This window comes from Electrophorus electricus, chromosome 1 (assembly GCF_041902795.1).
Source record: "Electrophorus electricus isolate QZ-2024a chromosome 1, ASM4190279v1, whole genome shotgun sequence".
In the NCBI taxonomy this organism is placed as follows: domain Eukaryota; kingdom Metazoa; phylum Chordata; class Actinopteri; order Gymnotiformes; family Gymnotidae; genus Electrophorus; species Electrophorus electricus.
In genome coordinates, this window is record NC_137497.1 from 2,961,567 (window position 1) to 2,977,516 (window position 15,950).

At 45.2% G+C, this 15,950-nt stretch overlaps 1 long non-coding RNA gene across 1 annotated transcript; it reads left to right on the forward strand.

Annotated features, from left to right (window-relative positions):
* Positions 1-4,875: 4,875 nt before the first annotated feature.
* On the forward strand, positions 4,876-14,947 carry LOC145659053 (uncharacterized). The gene is made up of 2 exons (XR_014125038.1): positions 4,876-6,540; positions 14,716-14,947. It is a non-coding gene; the product is annotated as an uncharacterized LOC145659053 (long non-coding RNA).
* The last annotated feature ends 1,003 nt before the right edge of the window (positions 14,948-15,950 follow it).

Sequence of the window (15,950 nt, forward strand, 5' to 3'; positions counted from 1 at the left end):
TTACAATTTGTACAGCCAGCAGTAAAATTCTTGGGTCACATGATTTCTTGAGAAGGGAAGGCATTGGCCACTGACTGTTCATCAGCCATCGCTCGCATTCCAATGCCCACCACCAAATGCCAGCTGTTTTCATTCCTAGGAACATGCTCATACTGCCGCACCTTCATTCCTAATTACGCACAATTGGAAGCCCCATTGAGAGCTATAGTCTCAACAGGGGGATCTCAAACCAAAGTGGAATGGACCCCAGAGGCAGAGGAAGCATTTGTGGGGTTAAAACAGTCCCTCCAAACCACACCCACCTTAGGTATACCAAATCCAGACAAGCCGTTCACCCAGACAGTTGACGAACAAAATGGGTGTATGACGTCAGTTCTCCTGCAGAAGCATGGAGACAGAAATAGGCCAGTCGCTTACTATTCCTGCAAATTAGATCTGGTGGCTGCAGGCCTGCCACCATGCCTAAGGGCAGCAGCGGCAGCTGAAAAGGCCTTGGCCACATCATGAGACATCATGGGGTACACCCCACTAACCCTGCTGGTTTCACATGCTGTACATGCACTTCTTAACAACCTCAAGACATCACACCTCACTGCGCAGCGATGGCTAAAATATCAAACCACATTGCTGGAAATGCCTAATCTAAGGGTTCAGTGGCATACAATGCTGAACCCAGCATCCCTCCTCCCTACACTGGAGGATGAGGAGCTGCATGATTGTGTGACACTAACAAATCATCTCTGTTCCCCTAGGGTTGACCTGCAGGACGAGTCCCTCGAGAATCCTGATTTAGTGCTGTGGGTAGATGGGAGTGCATCCAAAGACCCAGAGACAGGGAAGCTGCAGGTCGGGTATGCAGTAGTCACTGCACATAGTACTGTTAAAGGAGAACCACTCCCCTCACATTATTTAGCCAAGGCAGCTGAACTGATCGTGCTAACAATGGCCTGTAAAATTGGTAAGGATAAAACCATCGCCATTTATAGACAGTCGCTACGCCTTTGGTGTAGTGCATGATTTTGGCATAATTTGGAAACAGTGAAAATTCCTCACTAGTTCAGGACAACAAATTCAGCACCATCACCTTGTTGCGGCCCTGCTAGATGTGATCACCTTACCAACTGCTATAGCTGTGTGTAAGTGTACAGCCTATACTAAAGGCACAGACGAAGTGTCAAAAGGGAATCAGCGTGCTGACTTGGCAGCAAAAAGAGCCACTAGGCTTCCAGTGACACTGCAAGCCATGTCAGTTCCCATTACTCCCACTCTCGAAATATCCCGAATGCAACAGAGTGCCTCAGTAGAAGAAAAGACCACCTGGAAAAGGGCTGGATGCACTCTCAGTGATAACATATGGCATGAACCCAATGGCCAACCTTGCCTACCATGCTACATGTTTCCTTATATGGCTACCATTGCTCATGGGCGTTCGCACGTGAGCAAAGGGGGGATGACACAATAAGGTCCAAGGAAGGAAAACTTGGATGCATGCATCACATTGTAAGAGAGTTCCTGATTCAGAGAGGTGATAAGGTGACTGACCTAAGGGGTGAGTAGGGAGGAAAAGGCCACGTGCCACCTTCTCATCCCTAAAGTATCAAGACCGGTCAACCCTCACCTCCCTCGACAGGATGCTGATCCTTCTGTTTTTGGCCCTGATGGGCCCAGAGACTAGAGGCTCCCCCAGTTAGAGTCCTTATTCTATCAGTTCAGAACAAAAGCTCAAGTAGGACAAAACGAGAAGTGACCATGCCTCACTGGTAGCGTGGATATCATCTGTGGGACCCCTGGACGATCCAGGGGGGAAAAAAATGGGTTGGGCCCTACTACCTGGCGGCAGCATCGCTACTACCTTGCAAAAAATAAACGGGCTGACATGGCAGACACAACTTTTAGCAAATGAAACTGAAGCGGCTTTAGGAATAATAGACAGGGAATTGTCTGCCATTCGCACTGCTGTCCTTCAACACAAGCTTATTCTCAACACACTTTTAGCAAAGGAAGGGGGCAGTGGTAGATCTTGACTTGTAATCAGAAGGTCGCTGGTTCAAACCCCACCACTGCAAAAACTGTTGGATCCTTGAGCAACACCCTTAACCCTCCATTGCTATAGTGGTAAGTTGCTTTAAATATGATTTAATTATGGACATGAGGGACGGTATACCTCCCCCTCCAGAAGTAGAATCTTGGTTATCTCAACTTCAACAGCGATGAAGCAGTGACTGTTACTCCAAAGTTTCCTCCCCATTATCTTTGTGGTATTATTGCTTTTGTGTGTTGCTCCATGTTTGTTGTCCTGTTGTTCCAGGGTTGTAGCCCGACTAGTCACGCCACACCTGTTGTCATTTCCCTACAATAATGAGAAGGTAGATGCCCTGGAGCTGCAGGATGACTTTGACCCTGACAAGGAACCAGACTTAAACCCTCTTCCTGACTGGATGATGGGTTCCGATGTTTAGAAATGCATTTGTGAACTTTATTATTATACACGTTACCCGTTTGAGGACTAGCTTCAAATGAGTTGAATAAGCTTATTTGCAAAATAATGTTAGGTAGTGATAATGTGTGATATTACCAAAGGGGGGAAATGTGAGGGAAAATGCTTAATGCTTGCTTGAAAGAGGAAGTAAGAAATATGTGACCTTTACCCTTGTCTTGACCAGTCTGCAAGAAAGGCGAATAGAGAAATGATGGAGTATGACAGTTATCACTTAGCTGTTGCTGGGCATGGGTGCAGCAGCAGGGAGTAACAACCTGTTTTTAGCAGGAAAGAATGTTCAAGGACGGTTGAGATGCCTGGCACCTGGAGTCACAAGATTAGCACATGAGAGAACCAAGGGGAATGGTTGGGGTATATGAACTCATGTGAGAGAAAAGTTTGAGGCTTCTCTCCCTCGAAGCATAAGGGACAGAACCAATAAAGCTCGCTCATCTGTACATCTGGCTCAAGTCCTATTGATTTTTCCTCCACAAACTGAAGATGTTTTTAATTATATACAACAGAAAAAAATTGTTACCAAACTTTATGCTTATAAACAAGACACCAGATCCAGTAGAACATGACTTAATGAGACAGCCATGCTGCAAAAAAACTTGTTAGTTAATTCAATATATTTTATATTGCTGACTGGCTCAATTTATGTAATCTAAGTGCCATGGAGTTGGCTATGTGAGGAAATATGGTTATTTTGAAATGGATTGTTGCTCTTAAAAACTAATTCCTGTTTTTCATAAATGATCTGCTTTGATTAACTGTTACATACTTTAAGTGATTCAATATTCTTTTAAAGGTGCTAATTAGCACCTCATTCTCTTCACTTTTCAAACCTGAGAATCCTTTGTGCAAATGTGAGAATCCTATGCAAATAACCCACATCAACATTTCTGCTTGTTATATATTTTTGTTTCTCTTTGAAATATTGAGCAGATAAAATGTGCTACTTTGCTACTTGCTACTGAAGCACGACATTGCAGAAGGACAGCCGGCCTGATTTCAGTACTTCAGCAGGTGCTGATCAGAAGGAGGATGAGCTGAGAGGAGAGAGGAAGGAGAAGTTTGCACAAAGGACTCTTCTCTGCTTTCCTTGTCTCTGGTGCATATGCTCGCTCTGGATAAAAGCATCTGCTAAATGCAAAAATGTGTGACAACATTCTTGAATTCTTGAACTCCAAATAAACAGTAAGATTCAAGTTCTGCAAATATTAGTGCATTTGACATCTGGCTCTTGGTCTGATATTGGATTTGCTTCATAAAGAACATTTATATCCACACAGCCTAATCTGACTGTTGCTGGCAATGGGACAAAAACACGACTGAACAAGATATGTCACAGCGGCAGAGGAAGAAGAATAAAGAACCGGTTTGGCCAACCAGCTCCTTCAAGATGGCTGGCCTGCTGTGCTGTGTCCAGGGAAGCGCCTCCGATGACCACTCAGGCAGTCATGGCACTCCATCAGTACCTTCAACTATCGGCAGCTCCACTTCTTCTTCACTGGCAGATTTTCACTGGTACCTACCTGGTGTGGTCATTTGTAATCTGAACCATATCCTGATCATCTTGGACAACACTGGAAAATCAAGTTGCTCACCTAATTTTAAAATGGACTCCACTCCACAAAGATGCACGGATGTGTTGGCGCCTTCAGCCGGAAGCAGAGCTGTTCACTTGGTCTCTGCTTTGGACGTTCTTCAGCAAGATTTTCCTCTTTCTGAGGCAGAACATTCCTGGACTGTCCTGGAAGGAGCTGAGAGTATAGTGTCAAGTGAGAGTATAGTCTCACTTGACATAATTGAACTGATTATGGAAATGCCCCTGCTGTAAGAACAGGAAGAGCTCTACTTCTAATGAGGTAGGCCACGCTGGATGCCAGATAGAAAAAGACACATTCGTGTTCTGAAGACATCCCTCATATACATTAGCCTGTTTTCCTAATATCACATTTTAATAAAAAGCATTTTAAAAGCCTATCTGTTCCACATTGCTTTCTCAAACACCAATAAATGTTCAATATTGTAAATAATATTGGTATAAACTGCAATATGTACATTATGAACTTATACACCAAACTCATTTTATACAGTTTATACATTTTATACAGTGTCATCTTCTTTGTCTCCTTAATGTAAACCTTCTGAATCAATGTATTTGATAAACTCGTTCTAGCAGTTCATATCACAGGCGGTATGTGTCACATCCATAACTCGGATTACCGACAGGAGACATTAGATTTTGGGCGGTAAGACATACTGCAAAATCTAATACTGGTAAGACATACTGCAGTTGTGAGCAAAATGTACCTTTATCCAACAGAAACGGTCTTTGCTATGGTTGACAGCACACAGGCCACACAGCAGCACGAACGTAAGTACACAAAGTGGCAATCTGCAGAATTCTAGCTGCTAGCTGGTTAGCTCTTTGTAATATTTGAAAGTAGTTGTAACTGAAACATTAGAACATTTTAGGGAGGTTTTTCAAAGGCTTGAACAAGCTGTGTGTAGGCTGTGCTAACGATACAGCAATGCTAGTGGGCTAAACCATCTAGCTAGTTGGCTAGTTAATCATCTAGCTAACCTAAGCTAACCTAGTTTACCCTAGCTAACCTAAAATAACCTAGTTAACCCTAGCTAACCATCTAGTTAACCTAGATAACCTAGCTAACATAGCTAACCCTAGTTAACCCTAACTAACATAGTTAACCCTAGCTAACCTAGTTAACCCTAGCTAACCTAAGTTAAGACTAGCTAATGCTATCTAACCCTAGTTAACCTTGCTAACCTAGTTAACCTAGCTAACCTAGCTAGCTAGTTGGGATAACACTTTTCTTAACTGACTGCCTAAACCAGTGTTCACCAACGTTTTTTATCACTAAACATAAGATCATATTCCGAATTATGAGCAAACTAGACATGTGAGATCGACTTGATAGATAGACTGCTTGGCGACCAGCGAGCTAAACCATTGATGAGATTGCTGTAGCTAGTGTGGGGTTGCATAAATTAAATGAATGCTAAGCTTACACTAATAGAGAATAAAGCGCAGAGTGGAATAGGACTAATGCTTGAATTAATAAAATAATTACTGTATGTCCAGACATAACAGGAAATGCCCTAGACATGCATATGTGTGATTATGCAAGAAGACATGTGTACTCGACAGTCAGACAGAGGCATCGGCTGAGATGGGAAAGTACAAAAGCAGAAGTGGCGCAAGGCGAGAAAACTATAAGTCTGTGTGTTGCAAAGTTATGCCTTGGATCTCACTCGCACTGCGTTGTGAAGTGACATCTCCAGAGCTCTGTATTAATAAAAGGCCACAAGGTAACGCACTGGTTCCTGTCTCTTCTTTCTTGCATTAATGGACACGACAATTTGGTGACCCCGACATGATGCACAGAAAGAATAATTCGGGCAACTGATCGTGCAGTGGACTTGATTGTCACTCTGGTCGACCAAACTATAAGGTAAGCAGAAACCTATTATGAAATTCTGCATATTGAGCATTTCAAAATTTAGTGACGATTGTGTCCACTTGTGGGATCTGAAAATTAGACGGGACCAGCGCGACAGCTGGGTTAGAGGCCCGGGGAATTCAGGACCCCTGAATCTCTACTGATATTTATATCGTTCAGAAGAGTACTATGTCCGGCATGGCACACCGAGACCAAACTGAGAATTAGAGAAAAGTAACCTAGCGACTCCAAAGGTTGTGAAGGAAAGAAAAGTATCTCGGGCCGGTTGAGAATTAGTGGCAGATAAAAGTAACAAATAAAAGTCACAACAAGGAGAATTGGAGAATAAATTTGTGTGACAGTAAAATAAATGCCCTTCGACACACATTCCCGTAAAAAAAAAGGTATAAAATTTCGTGTGCACTGTACAATTAGGTTGACGGTGAGTAGAAAAGAGCCGTCACAATGAGGTCTGGAGAATAACGGTCACGAACCACGTCGTCTGAGTGCAGAAACCTAATGGTGATAACGAAACACTCAGACTGGAGAGAGAAGTAGTGACTGAAGAACGGAGTAGGAACAAGAGGAGTGGTAAGTAAGTTAAAATATTTAATCAGGGGTAGTTTGAACTGAAGTAGATCTAAACTGACACATAGTTAGGATGGACGGTGAGTTTGACAGAAAAGTGAATGACGATGGATGGGAACCCGGAGAGTGGATAAGTTTGGAAACACAAGTAAACAATGTAATAGCAGCATCAAGGGCAGTAACTAAACAAAAAGATTGTAAAAGTAAAGAGAAGGAGATTAAGCAAACGTTGATAAATTTAGTAAAAGAAAATGGAGGTAAATCAGGAGTCAAAGTGAGCCTGGGAGGTTGGATAAGGAGTAAAATTGATGAACATGAAAAACAAAAGAAAAAGGCAAAAAATGAAGGAGAGAAAGTGAGGAACTGCATGGCCACAGTATTCCTAAACCAGAGCCAGAAGACACAGTACAAAATATGCCGTTAATTACTTTAGGAGATGGGGACAGAAGATATAAGCCTTTCACTCTGGGTGACTTGCAGGCGCTGGTGGATAAGTTACCACCCATCACCAAAGGAGGAGGGTTGTGGTTAGTTAAACTGGATTGCTTAACTGCAGAACAAACATTAGCATTGGGGGATTTTAGAGCAGTAGCAGCTAGATGTTTCACCCCCTCAGAACCTAGAGATATTGAGGAAAATGCAGGCAACAACAGATTGGCTGATTCCACAAGGTTCACGCTGGTGTCCACTGGGGTTGGTAAGGCACTGAGAGATAGATATCCGCTCCCCAGTGGGGCAGGTGCACCCAAACTCAAATGGGAAAGCGGACAAAATCCACGGGAGTATATAGCTAAATGTATGGAAGACTGGATTAGATACACAGGACATCACCCTGGTACACAGGGGTTACACCAGGAATGGTTTAGAAATGCAGTATTGGGGGGGTGCCACAGGAGGTTAGGGATGCCATGAAATTAAACCCAGATTTGCCAGGTAGTGATTCTAACACCTGGAATAAGCATCTTATGCATCATTTGTCATTGGCACAGGAAAAGGCAGAGAAAGAAAAAGATAACTTAGCAGAATTACAAACTCAGCTGTTGAAGCTACAGGTAGGCAAGGCCAGAAACAAGGCCACAGAAAAAAAAAGAAAACAGCAAAGGTCATGGTCGCCGGAGCACCTCAAGAACCTGAACCACCATATCTGCCAAGCAGTTATGAGGAGACCCAATGGGGAAATCAGGGTGGTTTTAGAGGTAGAGGGTGATGTGGAGGTCCTGCTGGGCACGGCTGATGGGGAAGGCCAGGGGGCCCGAGGGGACTGAGCGGGAGATATGGATGCGCAGACGGATGTTTTGTCTATGGGCAGGCAGATCATTGGGATCATCAGTGTCCCCAGAATCAATCCCAAAGGAGAGGCCAGGGCCGTGGAAGAGGCCACTATGCACCAAATCCAAGAGCCGCACCTGGTGGAATGTATCCCATGACCAAGTGGGACCCCAGCCAGGGAGAGACATACTGACAAACCCCTGGGAATGACCCGGACAGCATGAACCTGGCAGACCCTACGCTGTCAATCACATTTGAGAACCATGAACTGCAATTTCTTGTGGACACTGGAGCTACACAATCTGCTCTACAAGGTCTCTGTTTCCCTGGTAAACTGGGGAAGGACTATATCAACGTCATAGGGTTCTCGGGGAAACCTCAACGTCTGCCAATGTTCCCTTAATTGAGTATAAATCTAAATCTATATATACAGATGTACAGATATACAGTCATGCTACGTGGTGGTGGTGGTGGTCCCCACAGTTTATCAGTTTCCCTGATTCAGGGCCCGAATGGCCTGTGGGAAGAAGCTCCTCTTCAGCCTCTCTGTCTTGGCCTTCAGGGAGCGGAAGCGCCTCCCTGACCTCAACAGAGAGAAGAGTCTATTGTTGGGATGGGTGGGGTCCTTCACAATTTTCCTGGCCTTGGTTTGGCACCGCTTGTAGTAGGTGGTCTGCAGGTCAGGAAGTTCCGAGTGAGTGATGCGCTCTGCTGAACGCACTACCCTTTGGAGTGCTTGTCTGTCCTGCTTGGTGCTATTTCCAAACCAGACTGTGATGTTCCCCGTGAGGATGCTCTCGATAGTGCAGGTGTAGAAGTTCCGCAGTACCTTGGAGGGCAGTCTGAAGTCCCTTAGGCGTCTGAGGTGGTAAAGACGCTGATGAGCCTTCTTTGCCAGGGAGCTGGTATGGCGGGACCAGGACAGGTCCTGCGAGATGTGAACACCAAGGTACCTGAAACTATCTACTCTCTCCACCGTGGTTCCACTGATCCTCACAGGTTGGTAGTGCCGCTCCTGCTTCTTGCTGCAATCCACGATCAGCTCCTTTGTCTTACTGACATTTAGGAGGAGATTATTTTCCTGGCACCAGTTTTCCAGGTGTTTAATCTCCTCCAGGTAGGCCCTCTCGTCGTTGTCCGAGATCAGACCCACGACAACGGTGTCATCAGCAAACTTGACAATGGTGTTAGAGCTGGAAGTGGCTGTGCAGTCGTAGGTGTACAGTGAGTAGAGCAGGGGGCTTAGGACACAACCCTGAGGAGCTCCAGTGCTGAGGGTGAGGGTGGATGAGGCGCAGTTGCCCACCCGTACTGATTGTGGTCTGTCTGTTAGGAAGTTGGAGATCCAGTCGCACAGGGATGTATGCAGTCCTAGATCTCCCAACTTAGTAGTGAGTAGGGAGGGAATGATAGTGTTAAATGCTGAACTGTAGTCGACAAATAGCATTTTAACATAATTTCCCCTCCCTTCGTCCAGGTGAGTCAGTGTAGTGTGGAGCAGATGTGCAATCGCATCGTCAGTGGAGCGGTTGTGGCGGTATGCAAACTGCAGTGGGTCCATGGAGGCTGGCAGTGAAGATGTGATGAAGTCTCTGACTAGCTTTTCAAAGCACTTCATCACGACTGATGTGAGGGCGACAGGGCGGTAGTCATTGAGGTCGGAGGGTCGAGGTTTCTTCGGGACGGGGACGATGGTGGACCGCTTGAAGCTGGACGGGACAATACCGAGCGTCAGGGAGAGATTGAAGATGTCGGTGAATACCGGAGCTAGCTGATCTGCGCAGGCTTTGAGGACCCTCCCGCAGATACCGTCTGGTCCCATCGCCTTCCTGGTATTCACCCTTTTAAACACTCTCCTCACGTCACTCTCCGTGATGATGAGAGGGCGCTGCTCTATGGTGGGCCCCGCGCATGTGCCACCGGCTGCGCCGATAGTGCCACTTGCACCAGCACCGTTAGCATTGGCGCTGTTAGCACTAGCGCCGTTAGCATTGGCGCTGTTAGCACTAGCGCCGTTGGCATTTGTGCTGCTAGCGTTAGCGCTGCTAGATGTAGCCTCGAAGCGAGCAAAGAATGTATTCAGCTCGTTCGCCAGAGACTCATCCGCACTCATCAGTCCAGAGGGTGGGCTCCTGTAGTCCGTGATCATACGTAGTCCCTGCCACAGGGATCTAGAGCCACTCTGCTGGAACTGTGTCTCTAGTTTCTTCCCATAGCGCCGCTTCGCCTCCCTCACCGCCCTGCGCACTCCGTATGCTGCAGACTTGTACTCGTCCATGTTCCCGCTGATGATCCCCGCATTGTAGGCAGCAGTTCGAGAGTTCAGAGCCTCGCGGATGGTTCTGTCCACCCAGGGCTTCTGGTTGGAAAACTTCTTGATGGTGATTCTTGGGATCGTGTCGTCCACCAGTTTCCCAATAAATCCTACTACTGCCTCCGTAAACTCGCTGACATCATCAGTGCTGCGCCGGAACATGTCCCAGTCCGCGTCATCCAGAGCGTCCTGCAGAGCGGCCACCGATTGGTCTGTCCAGCGTGCGACCTCCCTCTGAACCGGAGCTTCCCGTTTCAGCCGTTGTTTATATTTTGGTAGGAGGAAGATGGCGGCGTGGTCCGACTTACCAAACGGTGGATGAGCTAGTGCCTTGTAGCTGTCCTTGTATGGGGTGTAGCAGTGATCTAGTGTCCTATTTCCCCTGGTGGGGAAGGTTACGTGCTGGTAAAGGTTGGGCACCGCACGCTTGAGGTTAGCGCTGTTGAAATCCCCAACCACAATAAGTGCAGCGTCCCGGTGCTGTGCCTGAAACTGTGTGAGAGCCTCATGAAGTTCCCACAGTGCAGTGTCCATGTTAGCCTGAGGCATTAGCATTGATTATAATTAGCATTGATAATCATTCTAGTTCATTGGTATTTTGGTTATATGATTGTAAAGCGTCCTTGATTATGCAAAGGCACTATAGTGATGTAATTGTAAATGTATGTAGTAAATGTAGTAATTCTTATTTAGTATGGCAATTTGTATTTATTTTCATCTTCATAACTTACTCCTGTCTTTGTCTTGCAGTGAAGAAAATTCACACCTCTTCTGCCCCACCCCCAGAGCCATCAGCTTCTACCCCCTGCCGATCTGTGGACACCTCTCACACCTCAGGACTGCATAGTCACAGAGGCCCCAGGAGACTCCAAGTGGACAGATTGGAGACGTCAGGTCTCCAAGTAGAAAATACAGTGCATCTCTTGAATTGTTTATTGTATCTGCCTCAAATTTTGCATGTTTTTGGACAAGACCCTGGTGAATCAGGAAATGTAGAGGTTGAATGGAAATAAATCTCCAGCATCAATAGAAACACTTATGACCCTCCAAAATCAAAGGCGTTTTTTTTTCGACATTTTCTTCTCTATTAGATGAGGTCAAATGGACCCTAAATGATGGAGAAATAAGTCTGGATGTGAATGGATGTCTAATCCCAAGTGTCTACTTCAATTTGAATCTGCAATGATCATGGTGTATGTGTACAATTTCAGATATCTGGTGTTAAAGTGAACAAGTACAAATCGTTCAAATGAGCTCAAAATGGCTGGTTGACAAAGAGGTTAAGAGTGGAAGCAGGGGGCCAAGTCTTGTCACATCCATTTGTATGTTCCCCCTCCGCACCACTGAACTTGCTAGGACGTGATCTATTGATTAAGAGCAGCGCTACCGTGCTATGTTCTCCTGAGAGACTATCAGTAAACTTCTCCAATGGAATGACAATCCACTGCTTTAATGGCGGCGACCTCACAGGCCAATATCTCATGACCCCTGCAATGGCCGATTGGGCTGACATCTACTGGGGCCTTCTGCAACCTGAGACCACTGCCCACGGTGGACTCCTATCTCCGTACCTCGCCTGGAAAGCATGGATCACTCTGGTTGAACTGTATGTACCACCCCCCGACCCCCCCACATCACATTGTTCTATCACAGGATACATGAAGACTGGTATCAGGATGATTTCAGTGAGGAGGGAGAAGGCCAAATTTGGGAGGTTAGCACCAATGTTATCTACGTGGCTCCTGAAGGTGTGGCGGCGGCCATGGACCTTACCCCAAAACAATTGAAGTAGTATATGATACAGGAGGGGGCAGCTCCTCATGTCTCATTGGCTTTACATCCTGCACATCAGGCTAGGGAATTAGGCCCAATGGTTAAAAAGGCGTTATCCTGTACCGACTGGGTCCCCACCCAATTACCTGGCGTACAATGGTCACATCAGCTACAGGGATACGCTATCATTGTACACACTCTTCACAAGGTGGAATTGGAACATCAGTTTATCTCTCGTGAACATGGGAGAGAGTTGGCAGATCACCCTGGTGCAGCAGACATGCTCAGCCGGCTGCAATCGTCTATGTGGGCAAAAAGCTGTAGCGATGTAGGGTTTATCAATAAAGCCAGTAAAATTTGAAGTTGCCATGGATTACCCCATCTGGGTTAAACAGTATCCCCACAAGCCTGAGGCAGAATGGGGCATTAGGGACACCATTGCGGGACTCATACATGCAGGGGTGTTAGAGCCGTCCATTTCAGAATGGAACACACCAATTCTACCAGTGGAAAAGAAAGAGACAGGGAAATATCGTATGGCTCATGACCTCAGAGCTGTTAATGAGGTGTTGCTCACACCGACAATACCAGTGCCTAACTCGTATGTGGCCCTGACGAGCCTTCTACCTGATCAGTCATGGTTCACTTGCATTGATCTAGCAAATGCATTCTTTTGTGTCCTGTTAGATGAATCGTGTCAGGACATGACCTCATTCACGTATAAGGGTCAACAATTGAGATATACTAGGTTGCCACAAGACTTTGCTTTGTCGCCCGGCATTTTTAATCAGGTCCTCTGGAATGCCCTGGAGGATTGTAAATTACCACCCAATGTGACCCTTATTCAATACGTGGATAACCTCCTGGTGGCAGGAAACTATGCTGAATCCTGCCTTAAGGCCACCGAGAACGTGCTGATGCATTTGTGGCGGCATTTTTGTTGTGTACTTGTATATAGCTGAAATGACAATAAAACCTCTTTGAACTTGAACTTTGAACAAACCAATTAAACATGAGGCAGAAATGAGGGAGCTCGCAAAGGCCTTGCAGGGACCAGAAAGAGTAGCTATCATAAAGTGCAGGGGACATGATGATGGACACACAGTGATAGCTTGGGGAAATCGAGCCGCAGATGAGGCGGCAAAAAAGGTAACAGGATACAAAGCAGAACACAACATGGTATGTGCAGAAGTAGAGATGGAGCCCCTCCCGAAAGGCAAAAGACTTAGGGAAGTGCAGGAGCAGACAAGTCCAGAGGAAAAGACAACATGGCATCAAAAGGGAGCAAGAATAGAGGATGGAGTATGGCAAGGCCCAGGGGGAAAACCAGCCCTCCCACCAGGCCTCAGACCCCAGGTACTAGAAGAAGCTCATGGGATGGGTCATGTGGGTATTCGCCAGATGCTGAGGAATCTGGAAAACTGGTGTCATCCGTACCTGAAGGAGATGGTAACACATTGGGTGGGGACATGTAGAGTATGTCAACAGTACAATCCAAAACTGCAAGACCCAGACTTATAACCACCCTGGCACCCCTATTCCCAGACAAAGACCCCAGGGGTTATGCATGTATGATCGGCCTGACTAAAGAAAGAAACCCTACGAATTGCAACATGCTGAGCTCTATTTTCCCCCCCATCACTAACAGAACCAGGACAGGACTATTTTCACCTGAAAAGGGGGAGGGGAACTACACGTGCTTCGTTAGAAGTTCAAGCACACCTCAAGTACACTTGGGGCACATCCCGGCGGAATGGTGTAACCGCACAGTCACTGGGAATGAGTCTGTGGGTCCATGGCCACGAGCAGGATTGTATTTTTATTGTGGAAGGAGGACTTTGGTTGTTAACATGCCAGAGAACTCCGAGGGGACATGCGCCATGGTCAGGTTAGCAGCTCCTTCATTACTGATAGGCAAAAAACTAGACAGGGACACAGTAACTGATACAGCAAGACAGAAGCGAGAGGCAAACCATTTTGATTTAACAAAGAATACCCCCACATACATAGATGCAATAGGAATACCTCGCAGAGTTCCGGACAGGTATAAGTTAGCAGACCAGATAGCAGGGGGATTTGAGAATATTCAGATAATTTCCGCATTATTCCCCATTACTCCAAATAAAAATGTGGATCGGATTAACTATGTACATTATAATGTCCTCAGGCTAGCCAACCTTACTAGGGAAACAGTGGAAGGACTTAGAGATCAGCTGGGACCAACCTCACTGATGGTGGTACAAAATTGTATGGTGTTAGATATGTTGTTGGCTGAAAAAGGAGGCATCTGTGCTATGTTTGAGGATATGTGTTGTACATTCATTCCTAATAATAACGCTGCGGATGGGTCAGTTAGTAGAGCATTGGATGTTTTGAGGACCCTATCAGAGGAAATGCATCAGAATTCGGGCATAAACAACCAATTGGAATCCTGGATGGTGAGCCAGTTCGGTCAGTGGAAAGACTTAATTGTGTCATAGATGGTTTCATTAGCTACATTCACGGGAATTGCTGTAACGTGCGGGTGCTGCTGTATTCCATGTATTAGAGCGTTAATGGTTAGACTAATCTCAGCTATGATAGAAAAGAAAGATGTGCATGAGGGTACCATGATGATGCCACTGATACAGGGAGAAAGGGACGTGGAGACAGGAGATTCCAGAACAAAGGAGTGTGATTGGTGATCTCTATGTAGAGATCAAAAGGGGGAATTGTGGGGTTGCATAAATTAAATGAATGCTAAGATTACATTAATAGAGAATAATGTGCAGAATGGAATAGGACTAATGCTTGAATTAATAAAATAATTGCTGTATGTGCAGACATAACAGGAAAGGCCCTAGACGTGCATATGTGTGATTATGCAAGAAGACATGTGTACGTGACAGTTAGACAGAGGCGACGGCTGAGATGGAAAAACACAAAAGCAGAAGTGGTGCAAGGCGAGAAAAACTATAAGTCTGTCTGTTGCAAAGTTATGCTTTAGATCTCACTCACACTGCATTGTGAAGTGACATCTCCAGAGCTCTGTATTAATAAAAGGCCACAAGGTAACACACTGGTCCCTGTCTCTTCTTTCCTGCATCAACGGACACGACACTAGCTAACATTATTTCTTCCATCAGTGCAATTTGATTTTCATTGCTTCCTGTGGATAACACATTATATATGTGTCAGCATAAAAATGTAAACTTAACATAAATATCTAATGGTTCCATGAAAAGTATTCACAGTGACTTTAATTAGGGTTTTGACATTGATCAATTACTAAGTAACTAATAACTACAGTTTAATGTCAAAGTAAAACATATCTACAGTGATTTAGTTACTACTGCAATAACTATTAACAATTATTAAACACAAATGAATTGCTTTCAGAACTATTAACCCCTGTCAAAACTGTTTTTAGTAGAGACAAGTTTGGCAGCAATTACAGAATTACATCTGGACACTGCAGTCCAAGTTCAACACACGCAAAGGCTGGGACACTTCTAAGAATGTGGAAGGTGCATTGGATGGGGGGCCAGTCTTCTCTGTGGTCAGTCCAGCCCTTCCGGAGGCTCCCGATCTCATCCGTGCTGTCCCGGGCGTTCCCGGACCCACGGTTCACCCAGAACACAGAATCTGCCCAAATTCCTGTTCCAGGTGACCTCCATGACCTCTCCAGCAAGGAGGTGGGACTATGGTGATAGAGGGTCAGGTGTGTTTCGCGTGTTGAGTAGCTATGTGCAGTTGAGCATGCATGTCAAGTAGTCATGTGTTTCATACTGTTAGACTGTTTTTTTTCATCTGTGTATCTATGTAATTATATTTATTTTTAATCATGATTAAGATTGCATGCAAAAATTTAACAGATGTCATTTTTATTGTCTTCATATTGTTTTCCCTCATTTTTAAAAATATATCCAATTATTATATATTTTGTTAAAAATGGATGTTTATTTAATAAGATTAATACTAATAATGTTGACTTAATTGAATGTTAAATGAAGTTAATTTAACCAAATCATTTATACACAGGAAAATGGACTGTTTGAATAGTATTTGTTTATTGTTC